At 41.9% G+C, this 27,971-nt stretch overlaps 1 protein-coding gene across 1 annotated transcript in view; it reads right to left on the bottom strand.

Annotated features, from left to right (window-relative positions):
* The window catches only part of PELP1 (proline, glutamate and leucine rich protein 1), a gene marked incomplete in the record, with an annotated part of 1,137,423 nt that overhangs the window by 159,228 nt on the left and 950,224 nt on the right, over positions 1-27,971 (bottom strand).

The raw sequence follows: 27,971 nt of genomic DNA, 5'->3' as shown, positions 1-27,971 counted from the left end.
GATGACATGAAACTCCACAAAAGCAAAGTACAGTTGTATACACTTACCATAAATGTAGACGTTCGAGTGTATTCACTGTTGCAGTTATTACATTTGGGTAATCTGCTGGCAGGTTGCCCTCAGTCAGCCTAATTAACAAAGTCTTGGGTCCTGCGTCGGTTGCTGCCCCTTCTTCCATGACGTCAGGTCGTCAGGGGTATAAAACATGCATCCGATGCCATTACATCAGTTTTTCTTACCCCAGATGTCAGGTGCCCCCCTAATGGGGAGCCAATAAAATAAAAAAAAAAACACAAAAATATACCTCCAACCAAAAGCAAATACACCAAAAAGGCTTTTAAGCACAGTAAAAGAAAGAGGTATAGCTAGAGAAAACTAGGGGGCTGGAGGGAGGGTAACCAGGACTGCAACAGTGAATACACTCGAACATCTACATTTATGGCAAGTGTACACAACTGTACTATGTTCTTCGTCTTTCACTGTTGCAGTCATTACATTTGGGTAGATTCCCAAAGCCAAGGTTAGGAGGAGGGGTTTATACAATATTAGGGCCAGCTATAAGACCCTGCAAGAGAGAAGTGGCAAAACCAGCTCTGGATTTAAAGAAAATTGGTAAATGATGATGCTTGGTGAAAGTATGTACAGAACTCCAGGTAGCAGCTTCTAGATTATCCCTGATAGGAACACCTCTGAGAAAGGCTGCAGAAGTAGATGCAGCCCTGGTGGATTGAGATCTGATCCCCTGGGGGATAGGTTTTCCATGGTGCTTATAGCAGAAATTAATGCAATGGCTTATCCATTTAGAAATGGTTCATTTTGAAATAGCCTTCCCCTCTGCCCCTGCAGCAAATGCTACCAGCAATTGGTCAAATTTTCTTTGAGATTTAGTCCTGTCCAAGTAGAATCAAAGTTGTCTGTGCACATCCCAGGAATGTAGAATCAGTTCCCTTGGTTCTATAGATTGGGAAAGAAGGTTGGCAAATGAATGGACTAATTAAGAGTCACACTGGAAACCACCTTGGGCATGAAGGATGGATTGGTCCTCAGATATACCTTGTCCGCATGAAATATGATAAAAGGCTCCACTGCCATAAGGGCCTGTAATTTAGATATCCTTCTAGTTGAGGTGATTGCTAAAAGGAAGGCTGTTTTCCAAGAAAGAAATTTTAAGTCCGCAGTAGCAGCTGGCTCAAAAGGAGGTAGAGTGAGCAACTCCAAAACAAAGTTAAGGTCCCAGGCAAGGGTAGGAGCCTTCCTGGGTGGTCTCAAATTCTTTGCACCTCTGAGATACTGCTTAAGCAAGGGATGAGAGAAGAGGGGTGGTTCTGTGTTACAGTGAGCTGAAATAGATGAAGCGTGGATTTTAATAGAGGAAAAAGACAGGCCCTTGTGAAGCATCTCAGTTAAGTATTGCAAAATCTGAGGTAAATTGGGCACTGCTGTGTTCATCCCTAAAGATTGGTTCCAGGCACAGAATCCTTTCCATTTGTCAGCATACGATTTTCTAGTACTAGGCCTTCTCGTCTCCAAGATGACATCCATCACAGGTTTGCTGAGGGATGATTAAAGTGAATTTAAGTGATTAGCCAGGCTGCAAGGTTCAATGTAGGAAGCTGAGGGTGCAGAATTTGGTTCTCCTGCTGAGACAGCAAGGAAGGGGTCTGAGGCAGGTGCCATGGAGATATTTGTGATACAATGTGCAGGAGTGAGTACCAGTGTTGGCGTGGCCAGTCTGGAGCAATCAAAATCATTCTTGGTTTGTCCTGTTTGACTTTTAGCAGAACTTTGGAGAGCACAGGCAGAGGGGGAAAGGCGTAGACTGATAGGCTTTTCCAGCTGAAGAACAGAACATCCACTTTCCAGGCTTCTTTGTGGGGAGTCCTTGTGCAAAACTTGTCCAACTGGTAGCTCTGAGGGGAGGCAAATAGATCTATGTCTGGGCTCCCCCATTTGCCCTTCAACATGTTGAAAATCCGTGGTTCCAGTTTCCACTCGTGTGGGTCCATGAGATTTCTTAGTCCATCTGCCAGTATATTCAATTTTCCTGGCAGGAATTGAGCTTGTAGGTGCACTTGGTAGCTCAAGGAGGTGTTCCACAATGCCATGGCTAGTCTGCAGAGGGGGTAAGAATGTGTACCCCCCCCTGCTTGTTAATGTACCACATAACCGTGGTGTTGTCCGTCTTTACTATTAGTTGTCCTGGAAGAATGTGGTCCTTGAAGGCTGTCAGAGCATTCTGTACAGCTAACATTTCTTTTTGATTCATATGTAGGTGCATTTGATTTGGGTTCCATTTGCCCTGAATGCACTTCCCTGCCAGGTGAGCCCCCCATGCATAGCCTGATGCATCTGTAGTTAAGGTTTGGGCAGCAGGGGGCAGTGTGAATGGCAGTCCCTTGTTTTGGTGGCAGGCCTCTGCCCACCATAGGAATTCCAGGCGTAGGCAAGGTATGATAGGAATCATTGTTTCCAGACTGTGACAATGTTGACTCCATAGACTTTTTAAGTACCACTGTAGTTTCCTCATATGCAGTCTTGCATATGGAATTAGAAGAATGCAGGAGGCCATGAACCCCAAGGCTTGCAGTATTTGTCTTGCAGATAGCAGGGTTTTTGTGGCCACTTGTTTGAAGTTACCAAATTAATTTGCTTCTCTGGCATGAGGAAACCATCTGGGCAGTTGTATTCAAGCTAGCACCCAGAAATGTAATCTGTTGAGAGGGCACGAGTTGTGATTTCTTTTCGTTTGTGGTGTACCCCAGACTTAGGATCCTTTTTACAAACGCCAGATGATTTGGAAGTATGCCCTGGCTTTCTGCCTGAATTAGACAATCGTCCAGGTTTGGATATATTTGAATATTTCTTTGCCTGCAAAATGCAATAACTGGAGCCTGGCACTTTGTGAATACCCTGGGCGCAGTAGACAAGCCAAAGGGCAGTGCAGAGAACTGATAATGCAAGTAGCCTGCTTTGACGCGCAGGTATCTTCTGCAAGATTCCCTGACTGGGATGTGCAGGTATACTTCTTTTAAATCTAAGGTTGCCAACCAGGCATCTTTGCCTAGCATAGAAGTAACTAGTGAAGAGTCAGTATCTTGAATTTTGGAATGTCCCGAAAGGTGTTTAGAGTAGATAAGTCCAGAATTGGACGCCATGATTTGTCTTTTATGGCTACCAGGAAAAGTCTTGAATAGAAACCTTGTCCCTTTTCCTCTTCTGGTACTGGTTGAATAGCTCCCATGTTTAAGAGGGAGAGCACTTGTTTTTGAGCCTCTGCCCACTGATTTGGGGGCAGGTCTGGCCACCCGTTTAGTGTTGGCCAACATGTGGACATGAAATCTGTATCCCTGGGACACTATTTAAAACCCATTTGTCCTGGGTTATGAGTTCCCAGTTCTTTGCATGGAGCGAACTTTCCCCCCCAAAGGGGCGTCTAAAAGGTAAGTGCTTGGTAATTTTAAAAGTAAGTCACTGAGACTGTTTACCATAGGGGGGGTTGTCTTGTTATTTCCTGATTTGGAAGTGGAGGCCCCCCATTGCTTAATTCTGAGAGTCCCCTGAGACTGAAACCTGGTGCTTTTGGAGTGTCTGGTTTGGCTTGAGAGGATATGGAAGGAGCAGGAAAAGACCAATTCTTAGTAGGCCAGTGCCTACTAAATCTTGGAGGTTGCACTTGTAAGAAATCTTTAACAGTTTGCATAGATTTAGCTTTAGCTTCCAGCTTTTTTAGAACTTCAGCCTTATTGCCAAACAGACGGTCCTGATTTAAAGGTGCATCCAACAATTTTGCTTTAACATGATCAGGCAAAGATTGCTCCTTAAGCCAAGCATGCCTTCTAAGCACAGACCCAGTAACAGCAGCCTTGCAGGAGGTCTCTAAAGAATCAAAACCACATTGCAAAGCATGTTTTCCAACTTGTTCAGCAGAATGTAATAAATCCTGTAAATCTTTATTTTCCACAAAGTCAGGAAGCATTATTTTCTGTTTAAGCAGTCCAATAATATGCTGTTGATATTTTAACATATGAAATTGGCAGTTTAAAGCCCTGATTGCCAATGTTGCAGAAGTATAAACCTTCTTACCCAGTCTATCCAGCGCCCTGGAGTCTCTATCAGAAGGGGTAGGATTTTTAGCAGTAAAAGCCTTAATGCCCTTGTGCCGATGAGAAATGGTTTCTGGATTTGCAACAGGATTTTTGAAAAGGAACTTGTGGGAGTCAGGAACCCTGTAGTATCTGTCAGGTTTACTAGGAACCAGAGGCAGGGAATCAGGGGTCATACTGGATTCCAAAAAAAACATCAACAACAATGTCTAGTACAGGAGGTATAGCCAATGGGCCTATGCTGAGGTAGAAGGAGGAAATCCCTAAGCCTCTTTTTTGAATCAGAAAATTCCTGACTTTCCCAGTGGAAATGCTCCCTTAAGGCATGCAAAGTTTCCCCAAAAGAAAAATCCTCAGGGGGGGGAGCAGAGAGAATGGAATCCTCTGCATCAGAATCCTCATAAGTAGGTATGGACAAATCCAGGTCATTAGAAGAATCAGAAAAAACAGAAACCTGATCAGAAGATTCATAATCAAGCTCAGCCCTAGGCCTCTTGTTGGGGGGGGGGGGGTGACTACCCTTGATTAGAGTAATTAAATCTTCAGCCATTTTGATCATTTGTTTTTTTGGCGTAGGGGCCTGAACATGTGGCCTGAGCATCGTTGTTTGACAAAGATAGAGGTTTAGGCCTTAGTAAAGAAGGTGGAGTCGATTTAATATGCAAGTCTGTAGGCCTGAATACACCCTCAGAAGCCGGTGCCAGCACAGCGGCTCCGGACCCATCCAAGGTAGAAACATCCGCGGGTTCCATAGGTGAAGCCCCTCGCAGCATACCGGACTCTGAATGGGTCTCCGTAGAGGTCTGCAAATCAGAAGTAGCAGGTATCAGGTGTTGTGGAAGCGCCTCACTGAGTACCAGCGAACTTGGCGACTGGCTTAAGAGAAGCATCAGCAGCAGTTTTGGACCTCAGCGGCCTGTCTCTGTTTTTATCTTTGCATTTTTTTGGAATCCCGGTAGACAGATGGCTAACAGACGAAATTTCTGGATAATTAAACAAGAGAACCAAAATATTTAGAGACAAAAATGTACCGATGACGGATAGTGCGCTGATTAAATAAAGCACAAAACTGACAGCAAGGTATGTTTAGGTCAGGGCCTAGGCAAGGAATACATTTGTTGTTGTGTCTTTCGGCTTTTCCTGGTTAGGGGTCGCCACAGTGGAACTCCGGTCCGCTAATGATTGGTAGTTGATTTTTACATGCTGAGTTACCAGCCCTGACAACCTTCAATGAAGGTACACCCATTCACGCATGTCTCCACGCAGAAGACGCTCTAGCTGAGAATCGAACCGGACAGCGTCTTACTGTGAAGCGACAACGCTACCGCAGCACCAGTATGAATGAAAATCTTTGTGAGGTATTTGCTTTCCACAAGTAATGCAATTATTAACTTTTACTGACATCGGTAAGGAGCAAGAAAAAGTTTTCCCCAATGGGGTACTTCGCTTTAAGTTGAAGACTTCGGTTCTGAAACTCGAAAATGAAAATTTCAGGAGACAGCCGACCAGCACTTGCTAAATGCTTCTGCTTTGGGCACCGCACGGCAAGAAAGAGTGATGTAATGGCATCGGATGCATGATTTTTACCCCTGACGACCTGAAGTCATGGAAGAAGGGACAGCAACCGACGCAGGACCCAAGACTTTGTTAATCAGGCCAACTGAGGGCAACTTGCCAGCAGATTACCCAAATGTAATGACTGCAAAGTGAAACAAGAAGAACATCAAAAGATAAGCAAAAAAAACTCCAATATGGCACTTATCTGAACAGCTAGCAATGACTTGGGTGATCAGACCAACAATCAGAGATGGCATTTGGACTGGCAGCAAAGAAGTTCTGAGGATGGAACTTCTGGACATCACCTTTATGCCCTGTGTTACACGAGGAGCATACATGTGGCGTACAGCATACTTTAAGACAATCTAAAGGCTTTGGCATACTGGCTGGATGTCAGGCTATCCTTGGCAGGGGATCTCTCAAGTTATGAATACTGCAACAGTGAAAGGGAACGACATCTCAGATTACACATAATGAAACAATTGTTCATCACGCCGAATTAAAACTGACTTACAACCAAAAACAACTTATCTTTCAGGTTTCCTGATGTACAACATGGCCATTACACAATGCACAGTATCTATACAAGATTACCTATGCCTATGACCAGTACACTACGACTTTACAAGAGAAAAGTCTACTAATTTTTTTCTGTAATCCAAAGAGATCAAACAAGACTGACCCATGTTCAAATCTGACCACAGTGAAAAATGTATTTAGTGCCGTCAGCCCCAATATCCAATTTGTTTTTCATTTTACTATTTTTTTTTCCAGAACCCGTAGTCTGAAAATTAAAACATAAGAAAAGACAAAGAAAATGCCTCAAAGTATGAGTTGCATGTGAAAGCTTTTATATGCAACACAAACAGACCATGCCTTATCAAACAAAATTAAAGAGGGCAAAAGCTAACATGACGATGCACCACCTGCAGCAACACAAGTTCACATAAATTTAAACAAGCCTTGATAAATTAACATTGTAAACTTTCTGTGATAACGGAGGGTATTTGACTTAAAAATAAAATAAATACACTCAAGCAAACAAGCTCCAATGCAGTCCAGCATGCACGACTTCCACCATGTAACAATGACTCATTTAATCCTTAGCCCAATTACATCGGTAGTATACCATTTTGACAGACAGGGAAAAAACTTAAAATCTAATGTTCTTCATTAATATTAATTCAAGCATCCTTTATATCCAGGGTAACAGGTCTTGTTAGCAATAATAAGGGGAGCAGGGTCAACAGAGTTAACATTCTGAATTTCTCTTTACAATCAGGAATTAGGTCAGCTCGAAAATATTCAGAATACTTGAAATGACTGGAAAATAATTTGGTCCATTCTTCTGAGGAATCTACCACAGCTGAAAAGCACAACTATCACATTTGGGACCTGCCAAGGATATAGGATTATGAGAGGGGAGAGAGAAAGTGGAAAGGCCCAGAATGCAGTATTTTAGGCAGAAAAAAAAATATCCTAAAAGAAAGGACTGTTGTCAGTCTGAACCACTGGCCCCTGTAAAGGATAAGCTTTTTTCTAGAATGTGGGGAGGGAAGATGGGATTAGACATTCAAAAAGTACAGTTGTGTACACTTACCATAAATGCAGATGTCCGAGTGTATTCACTGTTGCAGTCATTACATTTGGGTAATCTGCTGGCAGGTTGCCCTCAGTCGGTCTGATTAACAAAGTCTTCGGTCCTGCATCGGTCGCTGCCCCTTCTTCCATGACATTGGGTCGTCAGGGATATAAAACATGCAGCGGAAGCCATTACATCAGTTTTTCTTGCCCCAGATGTCAGGTGCCCACCAAATGGGGAACAAATAAAATTAAAAAACACAAAAAAATATACCTCCAACCAAAAGCAAATACACCAAAAGGGCTTTTAAGCATAGTAAGAGAAAGTAGAGGTATAGCCAGAGAAACATAGGGGGCTAGAGGTAGGGTAAAGTACAGTTGTGTACACTTACCATAAATGTAGATGTTCGAGTGTATTCACTGTTGCAGTCATTACATTTGGGTAATCCTGCTGGCAGGTTGCCCTCAGCCGGCCTGAATTCCAAAGTCTTGGGTCCTGCGTCGGCTGCTGTCGCCCCTTCCCTGACGTCAGGTCGTCAGGGGTATAAAAGAAGCAGCCGACGCCATTTTCTTTAGTTTTTCTTGCCCCAGATGTCAGGTGCCCCCCAAAAGGGTAGCCAAAATTTATATATATGTAACTACATGTAGCAATATAAAATTTACCTTCATCTACAAGCAAATACACCACATAGGTTGCATAAATCACAGAAGGAAAGATAGGTTCCATCAGAAGAGAAGGGGGATGGTGGGTAACCTGGACTGCAACAGTGAATACACTCGAACATCTACATTTATGGTAAGTGTACACAACTGTACTATGTTATTCGTGTTTCACTGTTGCAGTCATAACATTTTGGTAGAGTCCCAAAGCTAAGGTTGGGAGGCTGGAGCTAAACAGCATTAGGAGCGGCTATGAGGCCCTGCAGAACTGCAGTGGCAAAGCCTGCCCTGGATTTAGAGTAGAATGGCAAATGATAGTGCTTTGTAAAGGTGTGCACTGAACTCCAAGTAGCAGCCTCTAAAATGTCCTTGGTAGGTACTCCCCTGAGAAAGGCTGCTGAAGTGGCTGCAGCTCTGGTTGAGTGTGGCCTAATGCCCTTTGTTACTGGCTTGCCATGGTGTACATAGCAGAAATGAATGCAGTGGCCTATCCACTTTGAAATGGTCTGCTTTGAGATGGCCTTTCCTTGTGATCCTGCAGCATATGCCACTAGTAATTGCTCTGTTTTTCTGAAAACTTTGGTTCTGTCCAAGTAGAATCTAAGCTGTCTGTGTACATCCAAAGAATGCAGAATTCTTTCCCCCTTGTTCTGTGGATTTGGATAGAAAGTTGGCAGGTGAATAGTTTTGGTTGAGAGCCACACTGGACACCACCTTAGGCATAAATGTTGGGTTTGTCCTCAGAGAGACCCTGTCTGGATAAAAGGTTCCACAGCCATGAGTGCCTGTAGCTCTGAAACTCGTCTTGCAGAAGTTATTGCTAGGAGCAGAGCTGTTTGCCAAGATAAAAACTTTATATCAGCAGTAGCAGCTGGCTCGAAAGGAGGGGTTGGGAGGGTGGCCTAATGGTTAAGGTGTTTGCCTTACAAACACAAGGTGCAGGGTTTGAGTCTCACAAGGGATAATTGGCTAGGCTTACAATGGCTCGCAAGGGCAGTTAGCCTAGTACTAACCTATGAACCTATGAACTAAGGAGGCAGGGTGAGTTTTTCCAAGACATATTGAGGTCCCATGCAGGCATTGGTGATCTCCTTGGAGGTCTTAAATATGAGGTACTGCTTTAATAAGGGATAAGAAAAGATCGGTGGCTCTATATTGTAATGAGCCGAAATGGCAGAGGCATGAATTTTAATAAATGAAAAAGAAAGGTCTTTGTCCAGCATCTCAGTTATGTATTGCAAAATCTGAGGAATATTTGGCACAGCTGTATCAGTTCCTTGTGCCTGGTTCCAAGCACAGAATCTCTTCCATTTTCCTGCATAAGATTTTCTAGTACTAGGCCTTCTGGCTTCCAAAATGACATCCATCGCAGCTTTACTGAGACGTGTGTTTTGTATGACTACATTATTCGCCATGCTGTTAGGTTTAAAGTTCTGAGTTGGCTGTGCAGGATCTGACTGTTTTGCTGGGACAGTAGATGAGGTATTAGAGGTAAGGTCCAAGCTGGGCATTGAGACAAGCTCCTTAGTATTGGATACCAGTGCTGACGGGGCCAGTCTGGGGCAATAAGTATCATCTTTGGCTTCTCCTGTCTGACCTTTAGGAGTACCTTGGGGAGGAGAGGCAGGGAGGGAAATGCATATACTGATAGATTTTTCCAGCTGAAAGATAGGGCTTCCACTTTCCATGCTTGTCTGTGATAAACCCTTGTGCAGAATCTTTTTAGTTGGTAGTTGCGAGGGGAGGCAAATAGATCTATGTCCAGGCATCCCCATTTCGTTATCATGTTGAAGACTTGCGGATCCAGGTGCCACTCGTGGGGATCCATGAGATTTCTGCTTAGTTCGTCTGCCAGAGTATTTTTCCTTCCTGGCAGGAATTGTAAGTCAATGCTGTGTCCCACAAAGTCATGGCTAGTCTGCATAGGGGGTAAGAATGTGTTCCCCCTTGCTTGTTTACATACCACATGACGGTGATGTTGTCTGTCTTCATCAGTAGTTGTCCTGGATGAAGTAGGTCCTTGAAGGCTGTCAGGGCATTTTGAACTGCTAGCATCTCTTTTTGATTGATATGTAGATGCATTTGGTTTGAGGTCCATGTGCCCTGAATTCATCTTCCTGCCATGTGGGCCCCCCAGGCATAATCTGATGCATCCGTTGTTAGTGTCTGCCTGGCTGGGGGTAATGTGAATGGCTGTCCCTTGTTTTGGTGACAAGCCTTTGCCCACCATCGAAACTCCTGTTGCAGGCAGGGAATGAGAGTAATCATAGTTTCCAGGCTGTGGCAATGTTGAGTCCAAACACTTTTTAGGTAACACTGAAGTTTCCTCATATGCAGCCTTGCATATGGAATTAATAGGATGCAGGATGCCATGAAGCCCAAAGCATGCAGAATTTTTCTTGCAGATAAATGGGCCCTTGTTGCCAACATTTTAAAATAGGTAGTCAGTTGCCTTTGTCTGGCGTGAGATAAGCCATTTGGGCAGTTGTATTTAAGCTTGCACCCAGGAATATTATCTCTTGAGAGGGTACTAGTGTTGATTTCTTTTCGTTGACTGTGTACCCTAGGCATGTTAAAAGTCTTTTCACAAACGCCAGATGCTGTAGAAGAATGTCCTTGTTCTCTGCTTGAATTAGTCGTCCAGGTACGGATATATTTGCATTTCTCTTTGTCTGCAGAATGCAATTACTGGTGCCAGGCACTTTGTAAAGACCCTGGGCACAGTAGATAAGCCAAAGGGCAGTGCAAATAATTAGTAATGCATTGAACCAGCCTTGAATCTGAGTTATCTTCTGCATATTTGTCTGACTGGGACATGCAGGTATGCCTCTTTTAGGTCTAAAGTCACAAGCCAAGCGTTCTTGCCCAGCATGGTCAGAAACTGCTGCAAAGTCAACATGATCAGACAGATTTTGTTCCTTTAACCAAGCATGCCTCCTAATTACAGAACCTGTGACTGCGGCCCTGCAGGAGGCTTCTAAAGAATCAAAACCACATTGTAAAGTATGCTTTCCATCTTGTTCAGCTGCATGCAATAAATCCTGCATTTCCTTGTTTTCTGCACATTCAGAGTTTAACATTTTCTGTTTAAGCAATGCCAAGACATGTTGCTGATATTTGAGCATATGAAACTGACAGTTTAAAGCCCTTATAGCCAAGGTAGCAGATGCGTAAACCTTTTTTCCCCATCTATCCAGTGCCCTGGAATCTCTGTCAGAGGAGGTAGGGTTTTTTTCAGCGGAAGCCTTAACTCCTTTGAGACCCTGAGAAATATTTATGAGAGTCAGGAACCCTGTAATATCTGTCAGGCTTACCAGGAGCTGGAGGTAAGGAGTCAGGGGTAAGACTAGACTCCAAAAACACAATCTACAACGTCGAACACAGGTAGGATGGCTAGTGGCTTGTGTTGAGGTAGTAAAAGGAAATCCCTGAGCCTCTTTTTAGATTCTGAAAAATCTTGGCTCTCCCAGTGGAAATGCTCCCTCATGGTATGTAAGGTTTCCCCAAAAGAATAGTCGTCTGGAGGGGAAGCATCTTGGCTCCCCCAGTGGAAATGCTCCCTCATGGTATGTAAGGTTTCCCCAAAAGAATAGTCATCTGGAGGGGAAGCTGAAGGTATAGATTCTTCAGCATCAGAATCCTCATAGGGGGGAAAAGAATATTCCTGATCAGAAGAGGTACCAGAAGAAATGGAAACCTGATCAGAAGATTCACAGTCAGTCTCTTGCCTAGGCCTCTTTTCAGGAGGGGGATGGGAACCCCTGATCAAGGTAATTAAGTCTTCGGCCATTTTGAGCATCTGTTTTTTGGGCATAGAGGCCTGACCACGTGGCTCTTGAGTTTGTTTCTTTGCTTTGGAAGGTGCTTTAGTCTTTGCCTTTGAAGCTGAGGTTGGTTTGATGTAAAAATTTTTTAGGTCTGAATACACCCTCAGAAGCCGGTGCCTGCTCAGCGGCTCCAGACCCATCTGAAGGGATAATATCATAGGCTCAAATACCTTGAGTTTCCAGCGGCATGGCCGACTCCATGTGGGAATTGGTAGTGGCCTGCGACTCTAAAGTAGCGGGCGTCAGGGGCTGCGAAAGCGCCTCACTGAGGACCGGCGAACAAGTGACTGGCTTAGGAGAAGCTTCGTCGTCGGTTTTGGGCCTCGGTTGTCTATCTCTTTCCTTTTCTTTGCGTTTTTTGTTAACTCCGGTAGTCGGATGACTATCCGATGACATTTCTGGATAATTAAACCGGCGTTCAAAATAGTTTAAAGCAAAATCATACCGATGCTTAATAGTGCGTTGGTTAAATCTAACACAAAACTGACAACCAGAAACGTTGTGATCAGGGCCTAGGCAAGGAATACAGTAAGAATGAAAATCCTTATGAGGTATTTGCTTCCCACAAGAAATACAATTAACTTTTTCTGACATCGGTCTGGAGCAATTAAAAAGTTTCCCCAACGGGGTACTTGGCTTTAATGAAGACTTCGGATCTGAAACTCTAACACAAAAATCTCAGGAGTCTGCCGACCGACACTTCTGCTTCGGGCACCGTGCGAAAAGACAGACTAAAGAAAATGGAGTTGGCTGCTTCTTTTATACCCCTGACTACCTGACATCAGGGAAGGGGTGACAGCAGCCAACGCAGGACCGAAGACTCTGGAATTCAGGCCAGCTGAGGGCAACCTGCCAGCAGGATTACCCAAATGTAATGACTGCAACAGTGAAACACGAAGAACATCCAGGACTGCAACAGTGAATACACTCGAACATCTACATTTATGGTAAGTGTACACAACTGTACTATGTTCTTCGTGTTTCACTGTTGCAGTCATTACATTTGGGTAGATTCCCAAAGCTATGGTTTGGTGGAGGGAATTATACACCATTAGGACCTGCTATAAGGCCCTGCAGGACAGCAGTGGCAAAGCCAGCTCTGGATTTAGAAAAAAGTGGTAAATGGTAATGTTTGGTGAAAGCATGAACTGAGCTCCAGGTAGCAGCTTCTAGACTGTCCCTGGTGGGAACACCCCTGAGAAAGGCTGTTGAAGTAGATGCAGCCCTGGTGGAATGGGATCTGATCCCCTGGGGGATAGTTTTTCCATAGTGCTTATAGCAGAAACAAATACAATGGCTTATTCATTTTGAAATGGTTTGCTTTGAAATAGCCTTTCCCTCTGCCCCTGCAGCAAATGCTACCAGCAGTTGCTCAGATTTTCTTTGAGATTTAGTCCTGTTTAAGTAAAATCTAAGTTGTCTGTGTACATCCAATGAATGCAGAATCCACTCCCCCTTGTTCTGTGGATTGGGAAAGAAAGTTGGCAAATGAATGGTCAGATTAAGAGCCACACTGGATACCACCTTAGGCATGAAGGATGGGTTGGTTCTGAAAGATACCCCGTCCGCATGAAAAATGATGAAAGGCTCCACTGCCATAAGAGCCTGAAATTCGGAAATCCTTCTAGCTGAAGTGACTGCTAAAAGGAAATCTGTTTTCCAGGAGAGAAATTTTAAGTCTGCAGTAGCAGCTGGCTCGAAAGGAGGGACAGTGAGTTTTTCTAATACAAAATTAAGGTCCCAGGCAAGGGTTGGAGCTCTCCAGGGTGGTCTTAAGTTCTTGGCCCCTCTGAGACACTGCTTTAGCAGAGGATGGGAGAAGAGGGGAGCTTCTGCGTTGTAATGATCTGAAATGGCTGAGGCATGGATTTTTATGGAAGAAAAGAAAAGGACAGGCCCTTGTGAAGCATCTCAGTTAAATAAATGTGAGGAATGTTGGGCACTGTTGTGCTTATGCCTTGAGATTGATTCCAGGCACAGAATATTTTCCATTTGTCAGCATAAGATTTTCTAGTACTAGGTCTTCTCGCCTCCAAAATGACATCCATTACAGGTTTGCTGAGGGATGCTAAAGGTGAATTTAGGTGATTAGCCACAATGCAAGATTCAAAGTTTGGAACGGAGTGTGCAGAATTTGGTTATTCTGCTAAGACGGTAAGTAAGGTGTTCGAGGCAGGTGCCATGGTGGAAAGTGTGACACTGCGCAGGAATGGGTACCAGTGCTGGCGAGGCCAGTCTGGAGCAATCAGAATCATTTTTGGTTTGTCCTCTTTGACTTTTAGTAGAACTCTGGAGAGCAGAGGGGGAAAGGTATAGACTAATAGGTATTTCCAGTTGAAGGACAGAGCATCCACTTTTCAGGCTTTTTTGTGATGAGTTCTTGTGCAAAATTTGTCCAACTGATAGTTCTGGGGTGAGGCAAAAAAAATCTATGTCTGGGCTCCCCCATTTGTGTGTCAACATGTTGAAAATCCGTGGTTCCAGTTTCCATTCGTGTGGGTCCATGAGATTTCTGCTTAGCTCATCTGCCAGAGTATTCAGCTTTCCTGGCAGGAATTGAGCTTGTAGTTGTACTTGATGGCTCAAGGCTGTGTTCCACAATGCCATGGCTAGTCTGCAGAGGGGGTAGGAGTGTGCACCTCCCTGCTTGTTTATGTACCACATAACTGTGGTGTTGTCCATCTATCAGTAATTGTCCTGGGTGAAGGTAGTCCTTGAAGGCTGTCAGTACATTCTGTACAGCTAGAATTTCTTTTTGATTTATGTGAAGGTGCATTTGATTTGGGCTCCATTTTCCCTGAATGCACTTCCCTGCCAGATGAGCACCCCATGCATAGTCTGATGTGTCTCTAGTTAGGGTTTGGGCGGCAAGGGTTGGTGTGAATGGCAGTCCCTTGTTCTGGTGGCAGGCCTCTGCCCACCATAGAAACTCTAGGCGCAGGCAAGATACGATAGGAATCATTGTTTCCAGGCTGTGACAATGCTGACTGCATAGACTTTTCAAATACCACTGAAGTTTCCTCATATGTAGTCTTGCATATGGAATTAGAAGAATGCAAGAGGCCATGAACCCCAAGGCTTGCAGTATTTGCCTTGCAGAAAGCAGGGTTTTTGTGGCCACCTGTTTGAAGTAAGACACCAAATGAATTTGCTTCTCTGGTGTAAGGAAAGCCATCTGGGCAGTTGCATTCAAGCTTGCACCCAGGAATGTAATTTTTTGAGAGGGTACAAGTTGTGATTTCTTTTCGTTTATAGTGTACCCTAGGCAAGGTAGAACCCTTTTTACAAACGCCAGATGTTTTAGAAGAATGTCCTTGTTTTTTGCCTGAATTAGACAGTCATCCAGGTATGGATATATTTGAATATTTGCGTAAAATAAGTCATTCGCATTCTTTTTGTTTGGATATTTGAATATTTCTTTGCCTGGAAAATGCAATTACTGGAGCCAGGCACTTTGTAAAGACCCTGGGCGCAGTAGATAAGCCAAAGGGCAGTGCAGCGAACTGGTAATGCAAGTAGCCTGCTTTGAATCAGAGGTACCTTCTGCAAGATTCCCCGATTGGGATATGCAGGTAAGCCTCTTAAATCTAGAGTTGCCAACCAGGCATCTTTGCCTAGCATAGGAAAGTAACTGGTGAAGAGTCAGTATCTTGAATTTTGGAATGTCCAGAAAGGTGTTTAGAGTAGATAAGTCCAGAAAGGTGTTTAGAGTAGATAAGTCCAGAAAGGCGTTTAGAGTAGATAAGTCCAGAACTGGACAGCATGATTTATCTTTTCTAGGTACCACGAAAAGTCTTGAATAGAAACCTTGCCCCTTTTCCTCTGCTGATACTAGTTGAATAGCCCCCATTCTCATGGGGAAAGTACTTGTTTCTGGACCTCTGCCCACTGATTTGGGGACAGGTCTGGCCATCCGTTTGAAATTGGCAATGTGTGGAAATGAAATGTGTATCCCTGGGATACTATATTTAAAACCCATTTGTCCTGGGTTATAAGTAGCCAGTTTTTTTGCATGAAGAGCCAATTTTCCCCCCAAAGGGGCGGCTAAAAGTTAAGTGCTTGGTAAGTGTAAAGGGAAGTCATTGAGACTGCTTACCATAGGTAGGTGTCTTCTTGTTTCCAGATTTGGAAGAGGCGGCACCCCATTGTTTTGTTCTGAAAGTCCCTTGGGACTGAAACCTGGTGCCTTTGGAATGTCTGGGTTTGACTGGAGTGGCTCTCGAAGGAACTGGAAAGAACCAGTTCTTAGTAGGCCAGTGCCTACTATATCTAGGAGGCTGCACTTGTAAGAAATCTTTCACAGTTTGCATAGATTTAGCATTATCTTCCATCTTTTTTAGAACTTCTTCAGCCTTATTACCAAATAGACAGTCCTGTTGTAAAGGAGCATCCGAACAATTAACATGATCAGGCAGAGTTTGCTCTTTGAGCCAAGCATGCCTTCTTAGCACAGAACCAGTAACAGCAGCCCTGCAAGAGGCCTCCAAAGAATCAAAACCACAATGCAAAGTATGTTTTCCAACTTGTTCAGCTGAATGCAATAAATCCTGTAAATCTATTTTCCACACAGTCAGAATTCAACAATATTCTGTTTAAGCAGTCCCATGATGTGCTGCTGATATTTTAGCATATGAAATTGACAGTTTAAAGCCCTGATTGCCAAGGTTGCAGAAGTGTAAACCTTCTTACCCCACCTATCCAGCACCCTGGAATCTCTTTCAGAAGGGGTAGGATTTTTATCAGTAGAAGCCTTAATGCCCTTGGGACCCTGAGAAATGGTTTCAGGATCCACAACAGGATTTTTGAAAAGGAATTTGTGGGAGTCAGGAACCCTGTAGTATCTGTCTGGATTACAAGGAGCCGGAGGCAGAGAATCAGGAGCCAGACTAGATTCTGTAAAAACATCAACAACAATGTCTAGAACAGGCGGTAAAGCCAAAGGCCTACGCTGAGGAAGAAGAAAATCCCTGTCTTTTTAGATTTAGAAAAATCCTGACTTTCCCCAGTGGAAATGTTCCCTTAAGGTACATAAAGTTCCCTCAAAAGAAAAATCTTCAGGGGGAGAAGCAGAAGGAATGGAATCTTCTGCATCAGAGTCCTCATAAGTAGGTATAGACAATTCCTGTTCATTAGAAGAGTCGGAAAAATAGAAACCTGTTCAGAGGAATCAGTCAATATCTTGCCTAGGCCTCTTAGAAGGGGGGGGGGGGGTTGGCTACCCCTGATCAGAGTAATTAAATCTTCAGCCATTTTGATCATTTATTTTTTAGGCATAGCAGCCTGCACATGTGGCCTAGGCATCAGTTTTTTAGACACAGATCGAGATTTTGGCCTTAGTTTTGAAGATAGCTTCAGTCTAATACACAAATCTGTATGCCTGAAAACACCCTCAGAAGCCGGTGCCTGCACAGTGGCTACTGACCCATCCACGGGTTCCATAATTGAAGCTTCTCACGGCATACCGGACTCCGAACGGGTCTCAGCAGAGGCCTACGAATCAGAAGTGGTGGTTATCAGGGGCTGCGAAAGTGCCTCACTGAGTACCGGCGAACTGGCGACTGGCTTAGGAGAAGCGTCATTGGCAGTTTTAGACTTCAATGGTGCCTCTCTTTTTCTTTGCGTTTTTTTGGTATTCCGGTAGTTGGGTTGCTAAACGAAGACATTTCTGGATAATTAAAGCGTGAGCCAAAATATTTAGAAGCAAAAATGTACAGACGTTTGATGGTGCGTTGATTAAATAAAGCACAGAACCGATAGCAAGGTACGTCGTGGTCAGGGCCTAGGCAAGGAATACGGTACAAATGGTAATCCATATGAGGTATTTGCTTCCCACAAGTAATGCAATTATTAACTTTTGAATACCAAGACGACACAATGTGACACCAAAAACTTGTAAATGATAAACCGGCTCAGCTCCTCAGACACTGTAAACAGATAACTAGCGCTTGCACCCACATACAAGTTGCAACACACAGTTTCTAGCATTTTAAAGTACAAATCTACATTTGTTTGAAGAATGTTAAGCATTACATTATGGTTTTTTATTTTTATTTACTACTTTTATACAAACATGTTTAATATGTAGATTTTTTTTAAATGTTCGTGTTTTAAGTTGAACAACATTTTTTCTAGTTATAAGTAACTGTGCTTCAAAACAAGCATAGAAGTAATGTTTTACTGTGACTTTAATTTACAAATTGCTGTTTGCTTGGGGTTGGTGGCTTAGAGGGGTGTGTCTGTAACTAATAGCTTTAAATGCAACAAAGATGAAGGACTCCATTACTCTGATGATGCCTATGTGGGTGAAGGCGCTAGTTATCTGTTTACATGTACAGGAATATTATGTGTTTTTTCGTTCTCTTGGTCCATTAAAGTTTGCAGTGTTTGAGGAGCTGAGCCGGTTTATCATTTACAATTATTAACTTTTATTGACATCGGTAAGGAGTAAGAAAAAGTTTCCCCAACGGGGTACTTAGCTTTTTAGGTGAAGACTTTGGATCTGAAACTCGAAAACAAAAATTTCAGGAGTGCACCGACCGGCACTTGCAAACTGCTTCTGCACCGCGCAGCAAGAAAGACTGATGTAATGGCGTCGGCTGCATGTTTTTTTACCCCTGATGACCTGACGTCATGGAAGAAGGGACAGCAACTGATGCAGGACCAAAGACTGTTCATCAGGCAGACTGAAGGCAACCTGCCAGCAGATTACCTAAATGTAATGACTGCAACAGTGAACACTCTTTGCTAGGAAGGTAACCATTCTCCTACCTCTGCCTATGACTCCTTTCCAATGGCCTTTCCCAAAAATCTTTATTTCTTTGAAATGTTCTCACTGTGAAAACTTTCTTTAGAAGTCCCACTGTGTTACTGGAAAATTTATTGTACACCCAAGGATTAGTAATCAGAAAAGCTGCTACAGAGTGTGCCCTGCTTTTCCCTTTATTTTATAAAATGTTTTAAAACTGTCATGAAAGATTCAAAATAACAGTTATTCATCTAAACAAAAATTTAGAAGCTGCTCCTTCATACCTTCTGGTTAGGGTTGGATTCTCAGCTAAGTACATCACCTGATAACTGTACCAGTAGCTTCTGCATTAGCACATGTATCATGTGAATCATATCCACACTAAACAGAATGGTTACATATTTTATTTCCTTAGACATACCCCTACTGGTCTCAAAACAAAAAGTTAATGGTTAGTTGCTTACCACAGGTACACGTATGCCTCTATCATAGTCTACTGAGGTTAAGACAACCTCCCAGATGAAATACAACCACAAAGTCTTCTTCAGCTATGTCAGAAACCTCAATGCCACATTCACTGAGCCTGGTGATATAGCGAACCTGCTAGTAGACAAATTTAGTTACAGCTTTAACCCCCCAACCATCCCTGAAGAAATACCCTCAAACATAACCCTCCAACTATAACTAGGGAGGATGTCTAAGCTGCACTTACTAAAGCCAAGAACACAGCCTCAATGGACCAAAATAATATCATGAGATGCCTCCTGGTCTAAATTATGATTTGTCACAACCCCTGGAGTCACTATGTAACTAGAGTCTTAAAACAGGCTTTGTGTCATGATAATTGACTGCAATGGTCATCCCCCTTCACAGAGGGCGGCTTTCAACAGAACCTGGAAAACCAGTCTTATTTGCAAAACCATGGAAAGAATTATCATGGAAATTATCAACAAGGACATAGGCCATCAGACACTGGATCCATCCCACTATGGGTTTGTAAAAGAAAGGTCATGCTTAATGAATTGGTTCACTTCTCTGAAAAGGTCATGAAGGTAATGGATGAAGGGAAAGTAATGCATACTGCCAACCTAGACCTGGCTAAAGAGTTTTATACAGTACCACACTTGGGCATTAGCAAACTTGTGGAACTATGCATAAACCCCTTTATTACATGCTGGATAGCTAGCTGGCTCACGGATAGGACCCAAGGAGTTAGGATTGGTTAGGCCACCTCCACAAAGACACCGGTCACTAGTGGAGCCCTCCAGGGCTCTGTACTGGGCTCACTACTCTTTGGATCTAATTCCCGGGGGTCAAAGCCAATGTCAAAGGCCTCTGGCTAAGTTTACAACAGGGAACAGTCCATGAACCCCCCCCCCCTCCAAAGATGAGAACACACTTCAAGAAGGTCTAACACAGACAAGTGTTCGGTGCCAAAGCCATGGTTTAAAACTAAATACCCAGAAATACATTATAGTACCTTTTGGGAAGTCTGATACCGAGGTAACTTATCAAAACACCCCTAAAAGTTGATTCACTAGTCAGTGATCTGGGAAATCAAGTAGACGGTAAACTAGCCATTGACCAACATGTGCTCAAAATAGTTATAAGTAAGGGCACAGCATCTAGGTCCACACAGGTCATCATACCACTGTACTTGTCCGTCATCAGGTCCATCAGAGTTTAATGCCCCCTTTGGTACGTATCTTACTAGTCACACACAGCAAACAGAACTGCCACAAAGGTTCCATGCAAAAATAATACAGGGAATAAATACAATGTCCTAAGCTGATCACCTCAAAGCCCTTTCTCTTTACTCAGTATCATACTGGACTTTTGTGAGGTGATCTTTGCCTGACATACAAAGCATCCCTGGACCCTGTTTTTGCTGAACCTGTTGTACAACCAGCATCAGAACTACTAGATCAAAATACCTAAATTTTGCTTGCAACAGTGTGTGTGTGTGTGTGTGTGTGTATATATATATATATATATATATATATATATATATATATATATATATATATATATATATATATATATATATATACACACACACACACACATACACACACATGTATAAATAAATAAATAAATAAATAAATATATATATATATATATATATATATATATATATATACATACATACACGCACACACGAGATGTTGGAGAGAGAGATGTGTTTCTCAGAATTCCCATTCTATAGAACAGGCTCTCCACTGATTTGAAACAGTTCCTCCTTAACCTTATTTAGGCACAACTTGGACAAAAGAATGGGTAATTGGAAATTCACTCTTGGACTGGCACCCTTCTTTGATGGAGAGAGGAAATAAGTAAATCACCCCCTATAGAAATCAAATTTGTACTTCAATGTTGGGTTGCACAGTTAAGCTTATAAGGGCCCTAGTGTTTCTCAGAATTCCCATTCTATGGAACAGGCTCTCCACTGATTTGAAACAGTTCCTCCTTAACCTTATTTAGGCACAACTTGGACAAAAGAATGGGTAATTGGAAATTCACTCTTGGACTGGCACCCTTCTTTGATGGAGAGAGGAAATAAGTAAATCACCCCCTATAGAAATCAAATTTGTACTTCAATGTTGGGTTGCACAGTTAAGCTTATAAGGGCCCTAGTGGTCATTATTCTAGTATACACCTATGAACCCTATTTTCTGTCATGTGCCCTGCATCCTGTTCAGATTCTCAGTATAAGAAGGAAACCAAGAACTTAAGACTTCGCCAGAGCAGGGCTGACGTCTGGCCAGATGGGTATCCAACTAATACTAATTTTCATCTATGATAAATCACAATGCAGCAGCGATTCTTAGAATAAAATTTTGTGTGTTGATCACATCTGGAATAGACCACCAGAAGCAGAAAGAAAGGGTAAGCTGCAGCAGCTAAAAAAGAAATTATGGGGTTTACCTTTTGGTGATAAGATCCTGAAAGCAGAGAGAGAATGCATCTACTCTAGTGGTGTCCGAGAGTAGTGTGTAGTTCTGGAAGTATATAAGAGAACTAAGGCTGCAGGAAGGAATCCAGAACTCCGCTACAAAAACCACAGGGGATATTGGAGAAAGGTTGTGAATATAGGAGCTGGTACCTTTCTTACTGGAATCCAGAAAACGCTGAATGCAACACCCGAATAAGCGAAAAATGGGACGGAAGTCCGTCCGAGCTATTGGAAGAAGGCTGTGAATGAAACCAGACTCGAACAGGATGTGAAAAAACAACCAATTTAATACACCAATATGCTTGACTCCTTGTATAATTGTATAAAATCACATAAAAATGGTAAACGCTTTCATCTGCTACATGCATACCCATGGGTTTGAGTATGAACAATGATACTCAGATTGAATTTAACACTTTGTTTAATAGTTTTGGGTTTAGTTATATGAACTTGTTAATCAAAAAGAATGATGAGAAACTTGTTCACATTGTTAATGAAATTGAAATATTGAATACGGAAATTGTAAATGATATATTATTCCCTCAATGGAAAGATCTGTATTCAAAGCAATATAAATTGGCTGAGAAAATTTATGAAAGGAAGTGTTACAAAATTCAATGGGATATGGAACAGTATTGGTCAGAATAGGGCCTATAAATGGGGACAGGATAGTTTTAAGAATCAGAGTACATCCTGAATGCAATGATGAGACGTATAAGATGAGATTATTGAATTTTCAAGGGGGGCGATACTTTCCACAATCAACGAGGGGGAGATATCAGTGGGTGGAACAAGAGAACAATTGGCAGATATTAGAGTTAATCATAATGTTCTGAGACCAAGTTGTGTACAAAATACTATAACAAATGACACACATATATGTATTCCTGACGTAATAAATGAATCGAACATAGTTAATGAATTTAATGATCTAAAAGTATTTAACTATACTAATATTGATATTAAAGAGGAACATTTTTCACTTTTTAAGAAGGGTATGAAATTTATCCCTTGTGCGAAGTTCAATGTAGTGGATGTGATCACGGACATCAAATTATTTTGTCTTAAAATGAATTTAGCTATGATGTTTGGTAACAAGACAGATTGTAACACTATTATAGAGAATAAGCCTCTTAACAAAAAAGTGTGTTTATTCCTACTGCACATAAGTGACGAGTTTTGAGGAAGCAGTCTGTCATGAAGTATACAAATATAATAAAATGGTTAAAAATCATTTAATAATGGACAATCTGACAGTTGAGGAAAGAACATATTTAAACAATTTAGTAATGAATTCGGATATCCGAGTTATGAAGCCGGATAAAGGAGGGGGAATAGTGTTATATAATAATATTGACTATATTAATGAGATACAAGCCATACTGATGGAGTCAGGTAATTATGAATTTATCTCAATAAAATTAATATAAAATATCGAATATCGAAAAATTGATTTGGCAATTGAGGAATACGTTATCGATAACAGAATTAGTGATGAATTGTATAATTTTATTAAGGTAGAACATCCAGTTACGGCTACGACTGTAGGCATTCCTAAAGTACACAAAGATATAAGAAAACCTCTGTTCCGACTGATATCAGGGAGTAAATCCAAAACATTCAATATTTGGGTAGTTATTGACAGATGGGTTAAACTGATATATAATAAACTGCCCCATCTCATCAAGGATTCATGGATGTTCTTGGCTCAACTTACATAATAAACTGATATTTATTACTATTGATGTAATTGACTTGTTCTCGTGTATTCCCAAACAGCAGGGATTAGAAGATTTTTGTTCAAGTCTGAGGAAATACTCAAGTGTGAGTTGGGATAAGATTAATTTGATTACAGATATGATGGAATTAGTGCTGGACACTAATTTTATTTATTATGAGGGAGAATATTATAGACAAACGAGAGACGTAGCTATGGGCGCTTCTTGTGCCCCCATTTTTGCTAACATGATTATGTTAGAATGGGAAAACCGGTTTGTTTTTAGCAGTGACTATTATAAATATATAGTTTATTATACGAGATTTTTGGACGATCTTTGTCTTATGGAACAGCCCAGAAGAAGGTATTCAGGATTTTATAGTATATATAAACCAAACAAGTGAATTTTTGAAATTCACATACACAATTGACAAAAGGGGTATTGCTTATCTGGATACATATATTAGCCATTCTGAAATGGGTTTTCAATCGGAAATATACAGGAAAAGCACATATTCCAATGCATATTTAGAGTTCAATAGTTGCCACCCTAGGCATATGTTAAGAAACATCGTTAAAGGCCAGTGTATTCGTGTAGCTAGAATGTCCTCTACAATAGACATTCTGCAAAAAGAAATGGACAACATTGTAATTATGTTCCTAAATCGGGGGTATCCTCAGTCCATTCTTCAGGATATATCAACATATGTGTTGAGTGAATGGGGAAATAGATACAAACCCATTCTAGGTATTGATATAAATAATTTTAATTTTAAACAAAGTGGAAAAATTGAAGAAATAAAGTCGAACAGAGTTTCTGTCTTGACATATACCCCATATGTGAAAGATATTGAACAAATCATAAGTAAGGTATGGAATATTTTATTAGTAGATGATGATATAAAGATGAGGGTAGGACAGAGAATGAAATTTGTTTATAAAATGGGTTTGAATGTAAAAAAAATCTTGAAAAAAACATCAAAATCTAATCATATGGATATGACTGGAAAATACACCACGAAATGTGGGGCATGTAATCAGTGCGGATTTATTAATGAGAACGCAGGATGTAGATTAGGAGACTTGAATAGAAACTATGTAAAATTTAAGAAGGGGAATTGTAACAGTAGCAATATAGTGTATTTAGCCAAGTGTTCTTTATGTCCCGCTTTTTACATAAGAAAAACCGAAAGACAGTTGAAGAAACGGATATATGATCATATATATATAGGATAAAAACTAAAGAGGTAAAAAATGCACTATATAGGCACATTAATAAATGTGGTAGCTCACATTCTTTTAAATTCGCCATTATTGATCAGGTACATAGTTCCCTACAAGGTGGGAATTTTAAAGCACTTTTAAGCAAAAGGGAAAGTGTATGGCAAATTTCAGCAGAGGCCACTAGGGAGCCAGGCATAAATAATTTTCTCTCTATAAAACCGTTTTTGGAGTTGAAATAAGCCAGTGATGAGGGGTGTATACACACATTTTTCCGCTTGTGTATACATTTTCAACATATATCTCCCACATTTATTTATATATTTTTATAATTTTTATAATATTTCACTTAGTCATTTATTATAGTAGGTGTCCATATACAGGAGTGGCAATGGCTACATAGCATGTATTAAAGTGTAGTTGTAGGTATTGATGTGTTGCAGCACATTATTTTTAATTTTATTACATTTTTATATATAACTGATAGGGATGAAGTTAGTAATTATATTATACATAGAATGTATTTATACAAATATTTTATATGATATTGCTATAGTATCATGATGTTGTGTGTTACTGGTTTTATACAATTGATGTATTGGCTCTAAAACGTACGTGGAGCATTTTTATCTGTAGATGCAAGGGTTAAATATATTTTGGAAGTTTGAAATTTGGCGCCAAAAAGTATTTAAAAACAGTAGTTTTGATGGTGTCATCTGGTCTGATGATGTCTGCATGTAGCAGATGAAAGCACTTACCATTTTTATTATGTGATTTTATACAATTACACAAGGAGTAGAGTATATTGGTGCATTAAATTGGTTGTTTTTTTACATCCTGTTCGAGTCCTGTTTCATTCACAGCCTTCTTCCAATAGCTGGAATCCAGAAAAGTCGTGGTGGAGTGCATGACACTGGTGGCACAATATCACGTTATGCAGAATTAAAGGGATAATCATAAATACGATGGAAAGAGTGGGAGGAGGCAGCACAGACAGCAGACTGTAGGGACTAGACTACCTGTACCTCTGAAAGAACTTCTTCACAAAGAGGGCTACAAAAACCTATGCAAAGGAGTAAGAAAATAAGTGGAGGAGAGGGAATTCATTAAAGCATTTAAGACAGCAAAGAACATATGGTGAAAGGGTGATGGGGCAGGAATGGAAATAAAGTAGAATGGCAAATGCACTTTACACCTTTTAGGTCTGCCCTTTTTGTCTCCCGCTACTGATCAAATGTAATTTTAAAGAAAATTATGTTCATAGGTGTGTACTAGGCTAATGGCCCCAGGGCCTTTACAAGCCTAGCCCATAGAAGTGCCCTGGCATTGCGCCACCCATCCTTAGTTCTCAGTCTATTAAGTAGAGCCACTGGAGTGATCCCCGGGGTGAATGTTCCATTTCACATCCACTCGTCAAGATTCCTCTTGTAGAGGGCTAGTGAGGTGCTCTGCTTGACATGTATGGGAAGTCAATTCCAGAGCATGGGTAGTCTTCTGGGTTATGAACCTGTCCCAACATGTTCTACTGATTGTGGTAATGAGGTTGAGGTGTCTGGAGCGTGTGGTGTGGAGGGATTGGGATTTCTTTAGATGTAACATTTCTAACAGAGCTGGGTCAGACATGGCTTTGTAAGTCAAGCAGAGATCACCTCTTAGTAGACAATATGAGAGAGAGAATAGCTGGAGTTTGAGTCTGTCCATGTAGGACATGTGTTTAAGGACTAGAATACTCTTAGTGAGATACTTCTGTGGCCTCTTCAGCTGTTGCAGGTGTCTAGTGAGGTACATATGCCAAATGGGGCATTATACTCTATGATTGGTCTAATTAGGGAAGAGTAGAGAGAAATGATTATCTCTTTCTTCCTGTATGCAAAACCCTTGGTAATGAGATGTGCCACACAGGACTTTCTGACCACAGTGGCAATGTGGTGGTTGAAGAAGAGGCTGCTGCCAGCCTGTGTCCCCAGATCTCTAATAACACCTTCAGTGTGCAGTGGTCTCCCATCAATGTGGTGGGAACTGAGTTTTTCCCAAACAGGATGACCATGCATTTTTTGGCATTAAGCTTAAGGCAATGGTTTCGACACCAGTCACTGGTCTCAGTGAGGCCTTTCTGTAGGATGTCTGCATCACTTGGGGAGCTAATGGCTCCCAACTTGCAGTCGTCTGTGAATTTGGTCAGCCAGCGTCCCTCCGAGTTGGCCTGGACTTCTGAGAAGTACATGCCAAACAGGAGAGGACCCAGGACTGATCCCTGTGGGACTCCACTCATACCCTTTAGGCAGTCTGACTTGGAGTCCGCTGCTATCACACTGTGGGTTCGATCTGTGAGCCAATTTGCAACACACCTAACGATGTAGGGGTTGATGCCTAGTTTGTCGAGTTTATCAATAATTCCTGAGTGAGGAATGGTATCAAAGACCTTAGCCAGATCGAGGTAGGCTGTATGAACTGCCTTACCTTCAACTACCACTCTGGTGACCGACTTAAAGTCAACCACGTTAAGCAGGCATGATCTACCTTTCACAAAACCAAATTGCACGGGATCTAGAGTTTGGAGATCCCCTCTATCCTTGTTAATTAGGTCCATGATGATGCGCTCCATAGCCTTACATATCAGACTCGTCAGGCTAATGGGGTGACAATTTCCAGGCTCTGTAGGTCGCTCTTCCTTTATGGAGAGGGATTACTGTAGCAGTGTGCCATTCAGTAGGGACAAAGCCTGAGGTGAGGTTGTGAGAACACAGATGTGGTGCCAGTTAACTTTGTAATTCATGTAGAACACAGCCAGGGATATTGTCGGGTCTCATGGAAGCTGTATTCTTGGCCTTAGACAATGCACCTTTAACCTGTGCTACAGTAATGTTGGGTACCTGGCATTCTTCCGGTATTGAGATTGGTCCTTTTGGGGGGGGGGGGGGGGTAAAGTTGTCACTGAATCTGTCGGGCAGTATTGTTGGCAATATCTGTTGCCTCAGTATAGGAGATACCATTGTGCAGTAACTCAGAGCAAATCTGGGTATTGCCATGGAGATTCTTGATACAACTATAGAAGGCTTTGTGGTAGTTTTTAGTGTCTGCTGCAATTCTGCCTTCATAGCTGGCTTTGGAGGTTTTGATGAGGAATCTCAACTTTTTGCTGAGGCTAATAAGGGAGTGTTTCCAGTCTTGGGACTTCACCTTTTTCTGCAACAGTTTCTTCTTTCTGTTGTAGAGTTTAATGGCATGAGACCACCAGACTGGCTTCGTTTTTTTGGAGGAGAGCATCTTGGTTCTGTTGGGTATGGCTAGTTCCATATATTTATGTAATTGTTCGTACAATGCATTGGTGTATGATTTCGCAGTCATGCAGCTATTTTCCATTGGTATGGGTACCGTGAGGTTAGCCACCACTGTTTTTAGCAGTCCAAAGTCAGCTTTGGAGAAGTTTCTCATGGTGGATACCTTTGCGGGGGGTGTGGGTGAGATGTGGATTTCCATGGTGATTAGTTTCTGGTCGCATCTAACCAAGGAGGAATTGACTACTGGTGTAGAGAAATGGTTGTCCATGTTAGTAATAACCAGGTCAAGGATGTTGCTGCTTCTAGTAGGGGTAAGAATAAGCTGG

Source organism: Protopterus annectens, chromosome 7.part0 (genome assembly GCF_019279795.1).
Source record: "Protopterus annectens isolate FY-2018-M chromosome 7.part0, PAN1.0, whole genome shotgun sequence".
In the NCBI taxonomy this organism is placed as follows: Eukaryota; Metazoa; Chordata; order Ceratodontiformes; family Protopteridae; genus Protopterus; species Protopterus annectens.
The sequence above is the reverse complement of the archived record's forward strand: the minus strand, read 5'-3'. Positions and strand labels throughout refer to the sequence as shown.